Source organism: Arctopsyche grandis, chromosome 13 (assembly GCF_051622035.1).
Source record: "Arctopsyche grandis isolate Sample6627 chromosome 13, ASM5162203v2, whole genome shotgun sequence".
Taxonomy (NCBI): domain Eukaryota; kingdom Metazoa; phylum Arthropoda; class Insecta; order Trichoptera; family Hydropsychidae; genus Arctopsyche; species Arctopsyche grandis.
In genome coordinates, this window is record NC_135367.1 from 17,311,107 (window position 1) to 17,328,499 (window position 17,393).

Here is a 17,393-nt window from a genome sequence, read left to right on the forward strand (position 1 = left end):
CCAATTACAAATACAAATACAAATGCAGCATTTTTATTACAAGTCGTTGAATTGCGAGACACTAAAAAACTCGCAAATTAACGAGACATCTATGAATTGTACATAAATTTTATTGTACATCAATCAAACTTCAAATAGTGGTGAAATAGTAGGTAGGAAGGATTTTTAGCCAATTTTTTTTCCGGGAACCGTTTCAACAATGAAATCAGAGAAAATTGGCAAACTCTGATAGGAAACGATCAACCTGGAGTCACAAATCCAGGTCTGACCAACAGCATACTCTGAAAAATTCATTTTCATAAAGGGATAGAACCCGGCACCTTCTTGACGCTAAGCAGAAGCTTAACGACCGAGCTATGCTGCTGGCTATATATATGTAAGCTGATTTTGCTTCGTACTCGTCCAAAACAAGTATGAACGTACTGTATAGTATTTATACAAGTAGTCTTTCCCGTGCAGTGCTGTGCCGAGATGTTGACGTGCAGTGTTGGTTAATTAATATAAACGAACCTTTAATCATGCTCGTTATTAGATTTCTCCACATTTATGACTCTGTTAATGTTTCGCGTGAAATTTGCGAATATCCTCTTTTCCATATCCATTTCTATATACATATGTACACTCGAACACCTTTCTTATTCACCGGCTACTGGTTTCTCCGTGCACAATCCAATGTACCAATATGGACAGGCCATTTCACTCAACATGTCACGTGTAAGTTGTAATATGTACACCTTTCCAGCTAAACGTACACGACATTCATATTTTGTATTAGTCGAAACTAGTCCGTATTTACACTATGAGTATTTGAGTCACTTTACCTAAACAGTTCGGTTGCATTCTCACATTTTCGACCTTATCAAATGGCGGTGACACGTTCACCCACGCAATCGGTAATAGTCTCTTGGAATACTAACGAGATTTACAATAGACCACCCCAGACTGGACGTTTTTAGAAAGGATCTGGTTGTTTTTTTCCCTTCGTTTCCTGATGATGTAGTCAGTCGTCGAAAAGGGTTGATTCATAGGATGTACCATTCCTCCGGTAGCTGCGGGTAAAAAACTGAGGTGTTCGAGACCTTGTCTGTACGGAATGCATTACCATTTCAAAAGCAGCGATTCTACTATGAAATATAATAACAAAAAAGCTTTGGTATTGTCTGCACAAAGTTGTCGGCCTCCGGATCTTGTTTCGTAGTGATCTGTCAGCGGCTCTAAATGTTTGAATTGGATGTTTTATTTGATTTTTGCAAAATGTTAGATTATTCTTTATTTTTTAGAGGTTCGTACGTAATACATTTTTAAGTGAGGCTTAGTTTTTTGACTGTGTATTAATTTAGGTTGAACTTTTTTCATTGTATATTTTAAAAGAATAGGTTTTGAATTTTTCATATTCCTAGAAATGATAATCTATTTTGATTTACATGTATGTACATACGTTTCTAAGAAATAAGTTTTTTTTATTCAATAAACCTTAATAATTTCGAAATAATTTTGTTGAAAAAAATCATTACTTTAAAATAACGCCTTAAGCTTCTGTTAATAATAAAATATTATCCAAATAATTGTTCAAAATTATTGTTATTGTTTTAATTCAATACTTGTTTAAATAATAAATGCATTCATAAATATTTAACAAATCATAATAAATAAGAATAACCGTAGCCTGAAAAAGTGCAAACAAGATCTTTTCTTAGGCAAAAACCAAATAATCGCAATCAGATCAGAGAGCGGAGTAATAATTAGGAATAGAGAAGAGATCATAGACAGAGTTTATACGTTCTATGCAAAACTTTACGAGAACAACAACGGTCAATTTCCCGCTCAGGAATCGACACACGGCCAAAGGGTTCCTGCAGTATTGCCTAGCGAAGTAGAGGCCGCGCTAAAAACTGCAAAGAACGGTAAAACCCCAGGGGAAGATAATATTCCCATTGACTTACTAAAATGTGGCGGCCCCCCCCTAATTAATATCTTAGCTAGGCTTTTCACCAAATGCATCCAGAACCAAGGTATACCAGAAGGATGGAATAACGCAACTATCATTTTAATACACAAAAAAGGCGACAAAAGCGATATCAAGAACTACCGACCCATTAGTTTACTTTCAGCGGTCTACAAGCTCTTCACGAAGGTTATTACAGAAAGGCTGAAGAATATCCTCGACGAGAACCAACCTATAGAGCAGGCAGGGTTTAGGGCAAATTTCAGCACAATGGACACCTCCAAGTAGTTGGCGAACTAATCGAGCGCGCCAACGAATATCAACGGCCATTGTGCCTAGGTTTCGTCGATTATGAGAAAGCCTTCGATACAGTTAGTCATAATGCAGTACTTAACGCTCTACAAACACAGGGAGTGCCGGAACCCTATGTGGGACTGTTAGCTGCAATATATAAGAATGCCACAGCTTCGGTTAAATTTTTTTCAGGTACAGATAGATTTAGCATAGGAAAAGGAGTAAGACAAGGAGATACAATCTCGCCCAAGTTATTCAATGCGGTGCTTGAGGGAGTTTTCAGGAACTTGGATTGGGATACAGCCGGAGTAAGCATCAATGGTCGCTTTTTGAGTCACCTTCGGTTCGCAGACGATATAGTTTTAGTAGCTCGTGATTCAGCTGACCTACTTATCAGACTAACACAGCTGGACAGGGAAAGTAGAAAAGTAGGATTAAAAATTAACGTAGATAAGACTAAACTAATGTTCAATAGTTATTGCATGCCTGATAGCATCCCCTTAGATGATATACCAGTAGAAGTAGTAAATAATTATTTATATTTAGGTCAAATAATTGACATGTCTGGTAGTAAAAATGAAGAGATAAAGAGACGTATGAAATTAGGATGGAGTGCATTTGGACGGATGAATGCTGTTTTTAAATCAAAAATGCCACTCTGCCTGAAGAAAAGGATCTTTGATCAATGCGTTTTGCCAGTGATGACGTATGGTTGTGAAACTTGGACACTGAACGCCAAGATGCTAAATAAAATCCAATGCACTCAAAGAAGTATGGAACGCTGTATGCTTGGCATAACGAGAAAAGACAGAAAGCGGAACACGTGGGTGAGAAATATGACAAGGGTAGTGGACATAGTGGATAGAGTGAAGAGATTGAAATGGCAATGGGCGGGTCACGTAGCTAGGAGGATGGACGAAAGGTGGACAAAAGAAGTGCTTGAATGGTACCCGAGAGAAGGCAAAAGAGTAAAAGGAAGACCGCAAGGAAGATGGGTGAACGAAATTAGGAAAATGTGCGGAATGAGATGGATGAGTGTTGCGCAAAACAGAGACGAGTGGAAGCGTGTTGGAGAAGCCTTCATCCAGCATTGGATGGCGAATGGCTGTAAATGATGATGATGATGATGAATAAAACTTAAAACTTATTGAAAGAACATAACACATATTTTTTTATTTTATTGAGAAAAAAAGCATAAAATTTTAGTACAAACTTTAATATTTTTTAAGAACTGTCAGAAATGTGCCATTGTATATCCATAGTCAACCCTTCTATTTTAAAATGATAGATTTGACCTGCAAGAAAATAGAAAAAAAAATGAAAATGTAAGATAACATTACACATGATAGGATTTTTAACCAACTCCAACATTTTCTCTTATTTTATTTTATTTTCTTACATTTACATATCTACAGTGTAGTGCATCGATAGAGCTATCGCATACCAGTAGAGAGGTTGTGGGGTCAAATACTCTGCTGGCGAGATCTTGTGGTCTCTTGCTAGAATTTTCCAATTTTTCTAGCTTAATTGTTGTGACAGATACAATAAATCGATTAGTTTCTCGCAAGTTGGAGTTATTGGCAACTCGAATTTGTTGAATATTGCGAAATGCTAGCTACATAATGTATTTCTCGGGAATTTACTGTGTATCAAAAATTTTATTGATTGACCATACATAGATGTCTCTATTGTATTATGTTCTTTTATATTTGAAATATTTTAGTACCTACATATGTATATACAAAAATAATCTAACCTTATTGGGGTCATTTCTGTCATGGCACATATGATATTTGAATCTAATAATTTGTTGTTGCCTCTTGGCTGAACCGATCCAGTGCGTTATACACATAGGAGTCTGTATAACCAAAGTCACGCATCAACATGACAAACAATCGAAAAGTTTCTGTTATTATTGTAACTTACATACTCACGAGTCCCCAAATGATAAATTTGCACGCCACACAGTTTGAGAAGGCATCGTCCCACCCTCCAGTGCTGCATCGCGGTATCAGTCATTACGGATCACAACTGTTATCAATGAACCCATTGTGTTCGGGGCACATAATACCGTCGGGTTGTCATGACCGACCGTGGTAGATACGTTAATAATAAATACAAAAAAGTATAATAATAAAAAAGGTGACATTAACATGACAAAGGATCCGTTTGTGCGGCCGCACCTGGGTAATCTGTCTGGGTATGCTGGTGTGTACATCCTTCAGAGAATCCTGCCGCCACTTTAATATTATTTATTTTTTAAACCCGAGAAGTTCTTGTTCAAAGTAAACAAAGTTTATGATTTAGATTTAGGTTTGAGGAAATTCATAATGCTTGTATATATGTATGTATGTATATAAATTTCTTGGAAGGTTGGTGTGCTAGGATGAGCTCCGATTTACTAAGTAGACACATGTATATGCTAAGTTTGATCTATTATTATTATTTTATTTATATGGACGATTGCACGGACCTCTCAAGAGGGCTGGACCTCAGTATCTTGTCCATACAAATGTATTAAACATATCCCTTCCTCAATTATGGCAATAGAGAAATTAATTTTTTAATATGCTTTTTATATCCACCATAGGCATGGTTCTATTTTTTTTATATTGATCAAAAGATCAAATTAATCAAAAATCAAAAAAATATATATATAGAACCATGCCTATAGCGTATATAAATAGCATATTAAAAAATAATTTATCTAGTGCCATAATTGAGGAAGGGAGAAGTCTAATACATTTGTATAGACAAGGCACTGGGGTCCTTGTCCATACAAACGTATTAGATTCAATTAAATTATTTATTTGTTGATATATGTATATGTTAGTCAAAATGTAGATTTCGTTCGTTCATGATCATACTAGTTTGTTCATACACAAACTAATCTAGACAGTTTTAGCGTACACAAAATAACAAAACTATGTAGTTTGTTCATGCACCAACTGTTAGGCATAAGTTTTATCAATCGTTTGTCCCATCCTTTATGTATTATACGAGTATGTGCTCATCCTAGGTTGCAATATTTTTAAAATTAGTGGAAACTAATATTAAAAATTATAGCAACGTTGTGATGTGACTTCCCTTTTAAATACTTGGCGTTTTGACATTTTTTTTGAAGGCTTTTATAGCTTAAAAGTTTTAACAGATAAAAGTTTCATGCGACAACCTGGTGAGTATATTTGATGATAGCTTTTGACTGTAAGCACTTGAACTAGAACCAATAGTTCGTGTATGAACAAACAGTATGTTCACGAACGATTCTAACTGAATACTTGGACTGTAACATATATGTACATAGATATTTTAACTTTTTCAAAACCATTTAATATTTTTCATTTGAAAACCCATGTGACTTTCAAATCCTTGCCTAATTTAGAAAATTCGACTTTAAATTTGCATATTTAAAACCCGTTACTGATTTTGTAATTATTTATATCAGAATATGTACCGTTTGTGATCATGTCATAACAAGACCCTTCAAACACAAATTATTCACTGTTGAACCATAAATTTATTCACCCAATAAAACAGTACAGTTAACCGTCCGGTACTACTACCTTTATTCAAATTTGAACTGCCTATTAAATACGTCCACTAATAATAATTACAACCAGAATTTATCTCAAAATCTAAACGCGCACACGAGAAGCACTTCGATGTCCACAAATTAATATAAAAAACCTTTCATCAGGATAGCATTATTACGAAACTTGTCGATCGTTATCGACGAGTCGCCTCGCTTCTCCCACGCCCACTGTCCGAGACATGAAAGGGCTAATCCCTTTAACACACTACACTCGACGTTGATGTTATAATCCCAGCGATGGATTACGAATTCTGGAGCCACACACCTCGACCACGGGTGACTTATGGTGACTAGGTGGACCTCTGGGTCTTACCCTCGGTCTATCAAACTAATCAACTAACTAATGGTGGCCGTTCGGCATCGAGCCGTAAGATCATAAATCATCTGCTCGTAACCGTTGTGACAGCCGTGACCGTGTGATTAACGACACCCTCTCCTCTCTCTCTCTCTCCCGTCGACGTCTGTTTATTTTTGACGCTTTTCGATCCCATCAATCCCATTAGCGGGGTCTTACCGATCGTAGAACGCTGATTTGAGGTGACACAAGTGTGTGTGTCGATTCAATGATGTTTGAAGTTGATGGCCGCCTTTGAATTTTATTTTAGTACCCAATTACGGTAGATTTGATGGTTATTTAGACTGTCATTACAGTGCTATTAAAACGCGGTATATTTATTGGTTTCGGTCTTTGGTAATTATTCTATGTAATGGTCGAATTTCAGTTTTAGTATTTTACGTGTATATTTAATATGAAATAATATAATTTCTATTATGAAATTTTTTAAATAATATTTTTTTCATTTATAAAGTCGAGAGTAGGTCTCGTAGAATTTCCTTGAGAATATTTTTTTTAATTTTCATGTATTCTATTTTGATTGAATTAGTATGAAATTTAACAATTTAAAAATATATAATTGTAATAGTTTCAGTGAAGTTCGATAGATGTCGCTAGTAAAAGTTCGGAAAATTTTCGGAAAATTCTTACTATTTCATATATTATTTACCATTTAATTATAAAGTTAATTACACATTATGTAATGGATATTTTCATGTGCCACTTATACTTCTAAAATTGAGGATTAGTAAACTTTGACTTGCGCAAACTTTGCGGTTAATTAATTAATCCCGCTGAATTAATTACAACTTTCAACATTTCTCGCTTAAGAAACTTTCTTACGGTTTTGGCCTTAATTTGCCGACGTCCCTAAATAATTAAAAACATTTATATTTTCGTATAATAATGCACGCTGCTAAAATGCATACTGTACCACTTTGCCGACAAAGGACTATAAAACCTTCACTTTGCAGAATAATTTCCAACATTTTTTTAATCCTATCCCAACTGAAAGCGCCTTGTGTTGATAATGGACAATAATTTGTAGGCGGCTGCGGCAGTTTATCGAGCTGAACAAATTTATGCATAACCATTTCAAAAGATGCATTATAAGTGTGTTTAGATAATTAATATTTCCCGTTGGGTTTGGTCCGAAAGTATTACACAGTTTGCCGTTTCGAAACGTTTTTTTCTCTCGAGACCGTCCTAGAAATTTTCTCACTTTACCCACCCAACTCTGTTCGTAATAGTCCTCGAGCGTTATTTAATGTATACGTCAGGGGAAAACTCGAGTTTTCCCTTGGAAAACTGTAATTTTCGTACGTCCTAGTATACTCTTATGTACGTGCGTCGTATTAGCATACACAAACTGGGTCCGGTAAACCTTTTCGCTACTAAAAATTGGTGTGAATTTGTAATTAGTGAGTTTTTGTATTGCGTTTATTCGTGCGTATGATAATTGGTGTAGAAACAAATGCTTTAACAGTGTACATATTTAAATATTTGTTCATTATATTACATAGTACTAAGTCTGAAATTAATAAGATGTGTGGAATCGATTGATGTTTTTAATTTTGAATGAATTAAAATCTGAATTTTCCCCAAATTGCGATTTATATGTTAATAACAGAAAATTATATTAAAATTGGCCGCAAGTTGAACTATGGTGGCTTCTTCGTATTTTTATGCTCAAAATTTAATTGCCTTATTATTATCTTATAATTATTATTACGTAAAAAAATAATTGCGTAAATATTATATACATATAGATACACACACATATGTACCTATATATGTACATATATTAAGTAGCTTTTACATAATGTAACGTTTTAAGTATAATAAACTGTAATGCGATGATAATATGATCGTACCTCTATTAGATTATCCAAACCATCAACCTTTATTGCGGTAGGGTGACTATTGTACTGCATTTTTATTCTGAAAAGTTTTTATTAAAACAAATTATTCCAAAGAACAACTTTTTTTACATAAATATTAAATTAAAATGGCTCTCCTTTAAAATGATTCTACATGTACATATGTAAAAACATAATTTTGTTTCCTCATATTTTTTTGTTGATCGATGTTACATACATCGATCGTGCTCAGTGAGCCCAATTTTTTTATTTTAGATAATTTATTTTTGTATGACATAATCTATATATACATATGTATATAAAAATGAACGTCTGTGTGTGTGTGTGTGTGTGTGTGTGTGTGTGTCTTGAATAGGCTGCTAAACCACTGAACCGATTACGATGAAACTTTCAGGATTTGTTGTGTGCATGTCCGGGAAGATTACTGTGAAAAAAAAACGGGAAAAACGGGAATGAGTGTCATTGCAACGCAATAATTTCTAATGTGTTCGCTACCTGCGTTTTACCGACAAATGGGAACGAGAACGGGAACGGGAACGGGAACGGGAATTGCATGCGTTATTATGGCATTGCAACGCATGCCGGGGTTCAGCTGGTTGTTTATACAAAATAAATGAATTATTCATAATCGAAATTGTATTAAAAACAATAGGATTTTCCATGAAAAATCTCTAAGAATCAGAGTATACTTTAAAAACACTGATTGAGAGCAAAGGGTTAACCCTTGCGCCGTCACATTGTGAATAAATCTAGAACAATAGTTTTTCGATTATGTTAATTTTTCGCACGACGGATATTATTATAATGCGAGTGAACGTATTTTATGGAGTAGTGGTAGGCTTTTCTTGGATCCTCTCACGCCTCGCGATTTTTTTCCGAGATATAAAAAATCGTACCGGGAAGATGACCTAAAAAACGCCACACCGTTCTCGGAAGTGGCTGATTAATCAGTCAGTCCTTGTACATGTACACATTTTTTTTCTTTTTGTGTATTATTTTTGTGGGTCGAGAAGGACCCACTTCTCGTTTCGGCCGTCGCCGCTTCTCAAAAGGCAACAAACTGCGCGGGCGTCATTCGATTATGCAAATTTCGATGTAGTTCCGCAGCGAAAGGGTTAAAATGCGACCGAAGATGACTCGGAACAGTTCTAATACCACACTCGAAAACGGCATAGTTTTATGGTTATGGTTAAATTTAACGATCCGGATAAACGTGACCCATCAAGGTTCATTTATACTAGCACAGCCCAGATCGTTAACAGCAGTTCGAAAAATATTCTTTAGTACATTCTATATGGACACATTAATATGTTCCGTAATATGTATGTGGCGTATCTTTAACAGCTGTAACCGACACGATCTGTTACTTATATTATACAGCAGTACACGTCACCGAAACTTATCAAGCAGAACCGGTTTTATTTGGCCACCGTGGAAATATTCACACATTGCGTGATGTCATAGCGGCGAGTGCAACCGTACTAACTTATTAAGGTTCATTTATACTAGCATAGCACAGACTTTTAATAGCAATATGAAAAATATTCTTTAGTAAATTCTATATGGACATATTCATATTTTCCGTAATGCGTATGTGATGTACCGAAACAGCAGAAACTGACACGATATATTCATACTATACAGCAGTACATGTCACCGAAACGTATCAAGCAGAATCGGTTTTCTTTATGGAAATATACATTAATTATATAGTGGCGAGGGCAACCGTACTAACGAAATTGATGCCGTTCACATAGGAATATTCAGTAAACGTCATATAAATGTTTTTGGAAACGTCATATTGTGACAATATTGACTCGTGGAGATACAACGCAATATTGAGCCATATAATCCCGCTCTGTAATGTATATGTAAGTCGATTTTGCTTTACACTCGTATAAAATAAGTATGAACGTGCCTAAAAAGGCGTTGCTTTATAGGATGAAAACAAGTATTCTTTTCCGTTCAGTGCTGTGCCGAGCCGTTGACGCGCAGTGCTGGATTGTGCTATTATTTTTTTGATTTCTTACTTGTGTATATAAAATACTTTTTAATTTATATGGAAGTAAATTAAATGCGAACTCATATCTGAAATAATGCTTGTTAATCATCTATTTACTATCTTTTGATTTACTAGTTTTATCTTATTATTATTATCTATTAATTGGCGTTGTTTCTTCATCGCTATTTGTAAACATTACAGTTTTTTATTGTTGCTTTTTTCAATATTGAAATTTTTTGTAGTAAAATACTAGCTTTAAACTTAACTGTCGAAGTTACTAAAAAATTTTAATCCAACCTAAACTTTTTTATGTATTTATTTATTAACAGGTAAAATTCATTTTAATAATGGAAAAATAACATTACTTAAAAATTATATAAGTAGAAAATAGAATCAATAGGTAAAAGTAATAAAATTTGTAATTAAATCATATAAATATGATAAAAACGTAGTAGTATAGAAATGCAAAACTAGTAAAAAACATAGAAGATAAAAGATATAAGATGAGGACACTTATAACATTCAAGTAAATACAAAATTTGTGTTCAAATGTCTAACAAAATGTTGTTAAATCATAAATGATATCTATTATTTTATGCTCATCCAAATCATCAAAAATTCAGAGCCATGTGTTTAAAGACGTTGAACTTTTAAAGCATAAAGTTTTAAGAAATGGCTACAGATCCTGAGAAAAATTCGCCCACCGTCAATATTTATTGTTATTGTTACTCGGAATCGATTTATATAAGTAATTATTCAAAGTTTTCAAATAAAAAAATCGTTCGAATGTGAATGTTATACTTTTAACGTACAATTTTATCTTTTACGTTGTCATCATCTTTATCATTTCCGCCTGATTAGAAATAGTCGGATAAGAACACTTCAATCGTAGACTATACATATACATAATATTCAACACAATTGAAACGTTTAATGAAAGAAACATTTTTATAATATTAAATACATACAAACAGAAAATGTTTGCATTTCGCAACAGCACGATGATTTTCCGATTGCGCGACGGAACGTCATTCCTGCATATATATATTCATATAGTATTTCAATACAATCGAAGTTGCATTTATCCGTTTGTATAATAATATATTTATTACAATAAACATGCGCGCTCAATAAATGCGTAAATTTAAGTAATGTGCACAGAAACAACATGTCATTATGATGTGTGTATGTTTCGGTGCAATTTCTTTGTAGTGGAGCACTCGGTGCACTGAGAAAGGGCAAGTCTGCTTAATTAACAACTGTGCGACCTCCTACGTAGTAAAATATCACCAGGACCGAACTTGAACTTTATACATATTTATAGAATATTAAAATTCACATTAAAAGTAATGGGAATGCTTTTTGTTGAATAGTAAAGCTCGCTTTTATAGTGCAGGTACGATGGTTCAAGTTGAGGGCACGTTGTGTAAGGTTTATAAATTATTCGCATCCTAGAAAGTACCTTAAAGTGTTTTCGTAATCATCTTTGCATCGTATAGTTGAAATTATTCATCAAATACGGCTTCGATTCGACTGAATTATTTATGTGTGAATGTAGAAGTCATACCATCATTCATTCAACGATAAAATTAATTTTATATATTTTACTAAATGTTTTATTTGCTTGTTTATAGTAAGATGCACATTGAAAAATATGATTTACATTATATCAATGTTAAACTTGGGCATTGAACACTAAAATGCAATATAAAGTGCAGTGCTATCAAATAAGTAAATACATATGGTATATCGCATGTGTGCTTGATATGAGTAGCTGATATAGTGGAGTGATTAAAGAAATTAAAACGAACGAACCGAAAATGGAGACGAGAAGCGCTGGAATGATATCCCAAGAGAGTATGAAATATCACAAGTAAGATGTGACAGATTAGTATTGCTCAAAACAAGGAACATTTGAGAACGAATCTTAGGCTGAGCACGCCAGCTCGATGGTATATTTTCCTTGTATTGATATATGTTTGACAGTGATCGATAATGGTGATTCCCATATTTGACCAATATAGGAGAAACTTGTCGAAATAATAAGATCGTACGAAATACGCCCATTCCATTCATAGCTGGAGTCTACCAAGACATGCCGTGCCGTACGATTATGTTTGTCTGCGTTTTTATCCTGCAGTGAGTGATGGCCGGATGATGATATTTACTATGATACAATGCTGTAAGATATAATGGTGATAGAAAACGGAAAATTTACGTGAAAAGTGTAACTAGAGTAGTTGATATAGTGGAGTGAGTAAAGAGATTTAAATGGAAATAGACCACTTACCTAGAATAATGGAAGAAAGATAGACGAAATCAGTCTTCAAATGGTACATGAGAGAGTTTAAAAGATTGCAAGAAAGGCCAAAAATGAAATGGGTATATGAAATTAGAAAAATGTGTGAGGTGAGATGAATGAGAGTCGCTCAAAAGAGACGAGAGGAAGTGTGTTGGAGAAGCCTTCACCCAGCAGTCGATGGTGAATGATTGTATGTAAAAAGATGATGATGATTATAAAATGTTTTATCAAACTTTGAAATGACCCCCACTTTCCCAAAAGCTATTCACGAAGTCTTTGACCGGTCAGTACGAGTTAATAAAATTTATTTATGATCAAGTGGAGTGTTAATGAAACCTTGTTAATAACCCTTCATTGGTTATAAACAATATATATGTACTTAAAATTGTATATGTTATTATTAAATCTCAGGTTTTTACTTTTTGTACAGAATGCTGGAGAGGATGTTGAATGGCTGTCAATTTTTGATGATGTAGTTTAATAGTTTCAATTGAAATATTTTAAAAATATATACATAATCTAAAATATAACTATAAGTATTAGTTGGCAATGAATTATATTTATGTAATATAAAATTCTATATAACCAGAGGGGTGGACTAGAGATTAGCATATTGTGCTTTCGAGGAGAGTGGCCATGGGTTCGAGTCCCACTAGAGTCCCGCTGCTGGCCAGACCTTAGTTTGTGACTCCAGGTCGATCGTTTCTTATCAGAGTTTGTCAATTGATCTGATTTTCATTGAAACGGTTCCTGTAAAATAGGCATTTTCCTTTCCTTTCTTTCTTGCTAATCTCAAATTTTCCAGCGTCTTGAGGTTCGCCAATTCGATTATAAAATGGTGCAACAATGTATCCATATATGTCACTGTGGATGTTTGTATGAATTTTGCATTTTTTATGCTTATGTATATTGTATTGTATTTGTTTAAGTACACTCGTCGCTTTGGAGCGATCTGTTAAGGCAAGTGTTAATGTTCTTTGAAATAAAATATATATTATGTAGTATAAATTCATATAATAGTATAGAGTTTTTCATATAAATCTAAAGTCTTCGTATAATGGCGTTTCCTTATATAGTAGTCGGCACAATATGCTTATTGGCGCGTTGCATAAACTTTTTTGATTATATTTTTCGTTCTTTTTATTTTTATCGATCGGCCAAATCTTCGAGATCGAGTCCGCCTCTGGCAGATCCGTTGCCCAAAGTCGGCTGAGTAAATTTTATTTAAAATGCGTAGGTCAAACTCGAATCGTTAATGTGTGTATGGGCCGCACGAGCGCGTCGCGCGTAGGTTAGTTGCGATTTGCGCGCGCACGTGCGCGCACGCTCGCGCATTTCTGCACGTTATTTATTTTTCGCGCCAAATTTCCACCGATCGGAAAACTGTCAACGTCCACGTCATGCCAAAAGGCAGCTCGACATCCTGGAATTTTATCAACGTGACGTCAGTTTCCCGGGATAGATAAAACCGCCTCGGAATACTTTGAGACTAACCGTCTGTGTATATTTTTAATAAAATAATAAAATCTCGAAAGTACTGTGAACGCTTCGCATTGGTCAATTGTGACAAATTTCCCACAGTGATTTACAGTGGACGCTTTCTAAACGTTTCGTGGTGTGCTTTGCGCAAAATTTCGTGTGAAACTTTCGCCGATTTTTCTTTTATTGTTCGTATTATGATTCGAGTGCGGGAAAATTTGCAAAATATCACATTTTTTTTGTTGCGATTCAGTAGTGAAGTGTTTTTGTGTGTGAACGGTTCTTCATAGTCTACTACATATACATAGGTATGCCCTTAAAGACATTTTATACGTGTTTTTTATTATTATTTTATCTTATCTATAATATTCGCAAATATAGCACACCTGTCTATTGAAAAGTAAATCGTACGAACTTGACTATAAGGTCGGATGATTTTTTTTAAATATTAATTTCGTCTATTGCATTCAAGGTTTTGCTTTGAAGTGTCGACCGCCTGTTTATGTAATATGGGTGTGTATATAAATGTAGTATTTATTGAAAAGTGCCAAATGTGCGTGTCGAATGTATAAATGCTATAAATGTGATTTTAATAATATGTATTGATGTCTTTGGGTCCGTTTCTTGAATTTAATTAAGTTGTTCGAAGCAATCGTGGACGAGTGCGTACTTGATGGGCATATGGATGGCTAATTTATTCGGTTTACTATGCCTCGATATTCATATCATATATACCATGTTATTAGACGATAGTTTAAATATTTGTTCTCTAACGTTTACTCTGTTTTAATATAATTATGCAAATTGGACCGTTTATTACTAATTCATATTAAAATCATAGTTCGCTATAGTGTTTACTTTGTACGCGTAGTATCTACGAGTATAAATATGTATTATTATACTTCATAGATACATTTATATGATGCAATTGAAAGTATCTAGGCGTTTCCTTTGATTGAATGTGTGGAAATGTAAGATATATTTGTATAAACAACTCTATATGGTCCACGTCAATCATGTAATCTAAATTATCCCATTGTTACATCAATTACCTCAGTTAATTATATGTAGTCAGTTTGAATACATCGAATATGATACCAAAACCAACTATAATTTAGATTGCACTTACTTTTACGTCTCGAAAACGTTTTGCTTTTGACGATAAAATTATATACAGAATCAATATTTAATGCATATCTTGTTGATTTCATTTCAAAATTGAAATCTAGAATTATTTTGAAGTACTTCTTATCGTCTGTAGATAAATTCAGCTGCACTTTGAATTTATTCTGATTATAAACATCAAAGTTTGATCGAAAATCGTACCAAATTCATAGAAGTATTTCAATATCAAAATTATTAGTATTATATGAGCCGCTATAATTGAAAGTGGCACAAGTCTAGTTTTCTTCATTTCGAAAAAAAACTCGCAAAACATTATATACCTATATAATGCTTTGCGTTTAACAATATTTAAAAATACTGGTGGTCTGTAATACGTTTATTCTGCTTTTCCAAGCTTCTGGACATACCGAATTAAAAGAAATGATAACAATTTAGTGTTTTTGGAACTGGAAGTTGAACTATCCCCACTTTCAAATATAACGGGCTCATATTTTAACTGTGTACTTCGAAGTAATTAAAATTTTTTTTCATCTGCTAACCAGGAACACAGCTCAGTGGTTAGCGTGTAATTATTTCAACTGAGTGGTCATGGATTCATTCCCTAGCCTGATGTTGCTAGCCTTTGATATGTGACTCCATGTCGATCGTTTCCTATCAGAGTTTGCCAATTTATCTGATTTCATTGAAACGGTTCTGCCAAAATAGCACTCGAGCTTATAGCAACTCATAATTGCTAAACATTCTGAAAAATGTACGTATTATTCAAAATATTAGTATTATATGTACTATCGAATTAGTCCATAGATGTATCTATGATGCCCCATCAACATAATTGTTTATAGATGTTCGTAATATACTTACAATACTCACGTGCAATGTTTGAAGATAGATTTAAAAATAAAATTTGGTATAATATATCTGTATAAATAAATAAAGAAAAGTTAAAGTATGACCCAAAACTAATCTAAATATCATATATATGTAAGTGATAATTAAGACTCACCCACTCATCAGCTCTCACTGGATCTTTACAGCATTTGATTGAACTCTCATAAACCATTATTTACAATTAGCAATCCGAATATAATGATCAGATGAATATTGAATTAATTATGCATTCGGAGACTTCGAAAAATCGACCCTGATATTTGCTTTACGAGCCTCATTCTGCATTGCGCCACATATTCTCACGGTTATATTTCATTGAATTTCAATTTATTTTCTCGTCTCGATTATGAATATGGCGAAGGATCAACGCGCCCTCGTGAGATATGATTCATGTCTCGCATATAAAACTGCAAATCGCGATCTCGCATTCTGAATGCGCAACTATAATGTAATATAATAAGTGCACGGACTGCATCGATCGTTTGAGGCTATTGTGTTTCGATGTTTTCAATCTTGTGCGAATTTTTTTGCATTTGATCGGCCTTGACCATAGTAAAATGGGCGTGTGTGTGTGTGTGTGCATTATTTAGAGTTCAGTTCGACTCTGATCATCAGCGGGAGGAGAATGAATAATAAACCTGATCTGCGGCTTGGCGTGTGTGCCGCCCACGTCAACCGCCTGTTTGCTCAGCTCTCGATCGTGACAATGGAAACTATTGAGGACAACTGTTTACGACGAATGGATAGGACAAAAGGAACGATGCTATCCTGTCCTGTCACGAACCTACGACATGTTAATTTCAATGACTATTCATTGTTTCAATAAAATCTCTTGGCGCTTGTACGAACTCTTAAGTACATATGTGAGCATTTTAGTATGGAAGTTCTACTGCAGAATTCAATTTATAATATAATTCATACATACATACATACATATGCTCTAAAGTGAAATCGGAGTTGAAGTTCTAGAACTGCAGTCGACATTTTAATGAGTAGACCTTTGAAACATTATATGAATGTTAGATTGTAAGCTATTGATCGGGAACGGGAAATTATTTGAAAAGAAAGAAAATTTATTTATTCAATTACATATGTACATATATATAATGTAATGAATGACTCACCGATGAGAGGCTTTCTCATTCTGAATACCTAATAAGATTCACATGTGCATATGTTGTAAAATTATAAGAGGATTGAAGAAGTTCGCGTCCAACAATGGGTGATATGTATATTGAATACGAAATATCAATCATTTAGTTTTAGATAGAATTGCATTTATTTATTGTTAATGGTGAATTCGATTCTATGCTTTTCGGATATAATACATATGTACTATATCCTACATATTTAATGTGTCTTATCACTCAAAATTAATAATAATTCATAATAAAATCTTAGCTGTGAAGTAATCTATCTTACATGTGTCGAAATTCAAGTAGAGTCTGAGCTTTTTTCATAGTAACATCTTAGCACTTGATTTAAAACTGGGCTATAATAATCATCTTTTTCAGTCATTTACCATCCACTGCTGGATGACGGCTTCTCCAAA

At 34.0% G+C, this 17,393-nt stretch overlaps 1 protein-coding gene across 2 annotated transcripts in view; it reads left to right on the forward strand.

The window, feature by feature from the left end:
• Positions 1 to 17,393, forward strand: part of cv-c (RhoGTPase activating protein) — a 297,593-nt gene that overhangs the window by 105,057 nt on the left and 175,143 nt on the right. The window contains exon 1 of one of the 2 annotated variants that reach the window (XM_077445088.1): positions 13,644 to 14,136. The exons of the other annotated variant lie outside the window; for it this stretch is intronic. The gene's annotated coding sequence lies outside the window, so the exon portion shown is untranslated. Of the gene's footprint in view, positions 1 to 13,643; positions 14,137 to 17,393 lie in introns of those variants that run through there. 2 annotated transcript variants of the gene reach the window in all.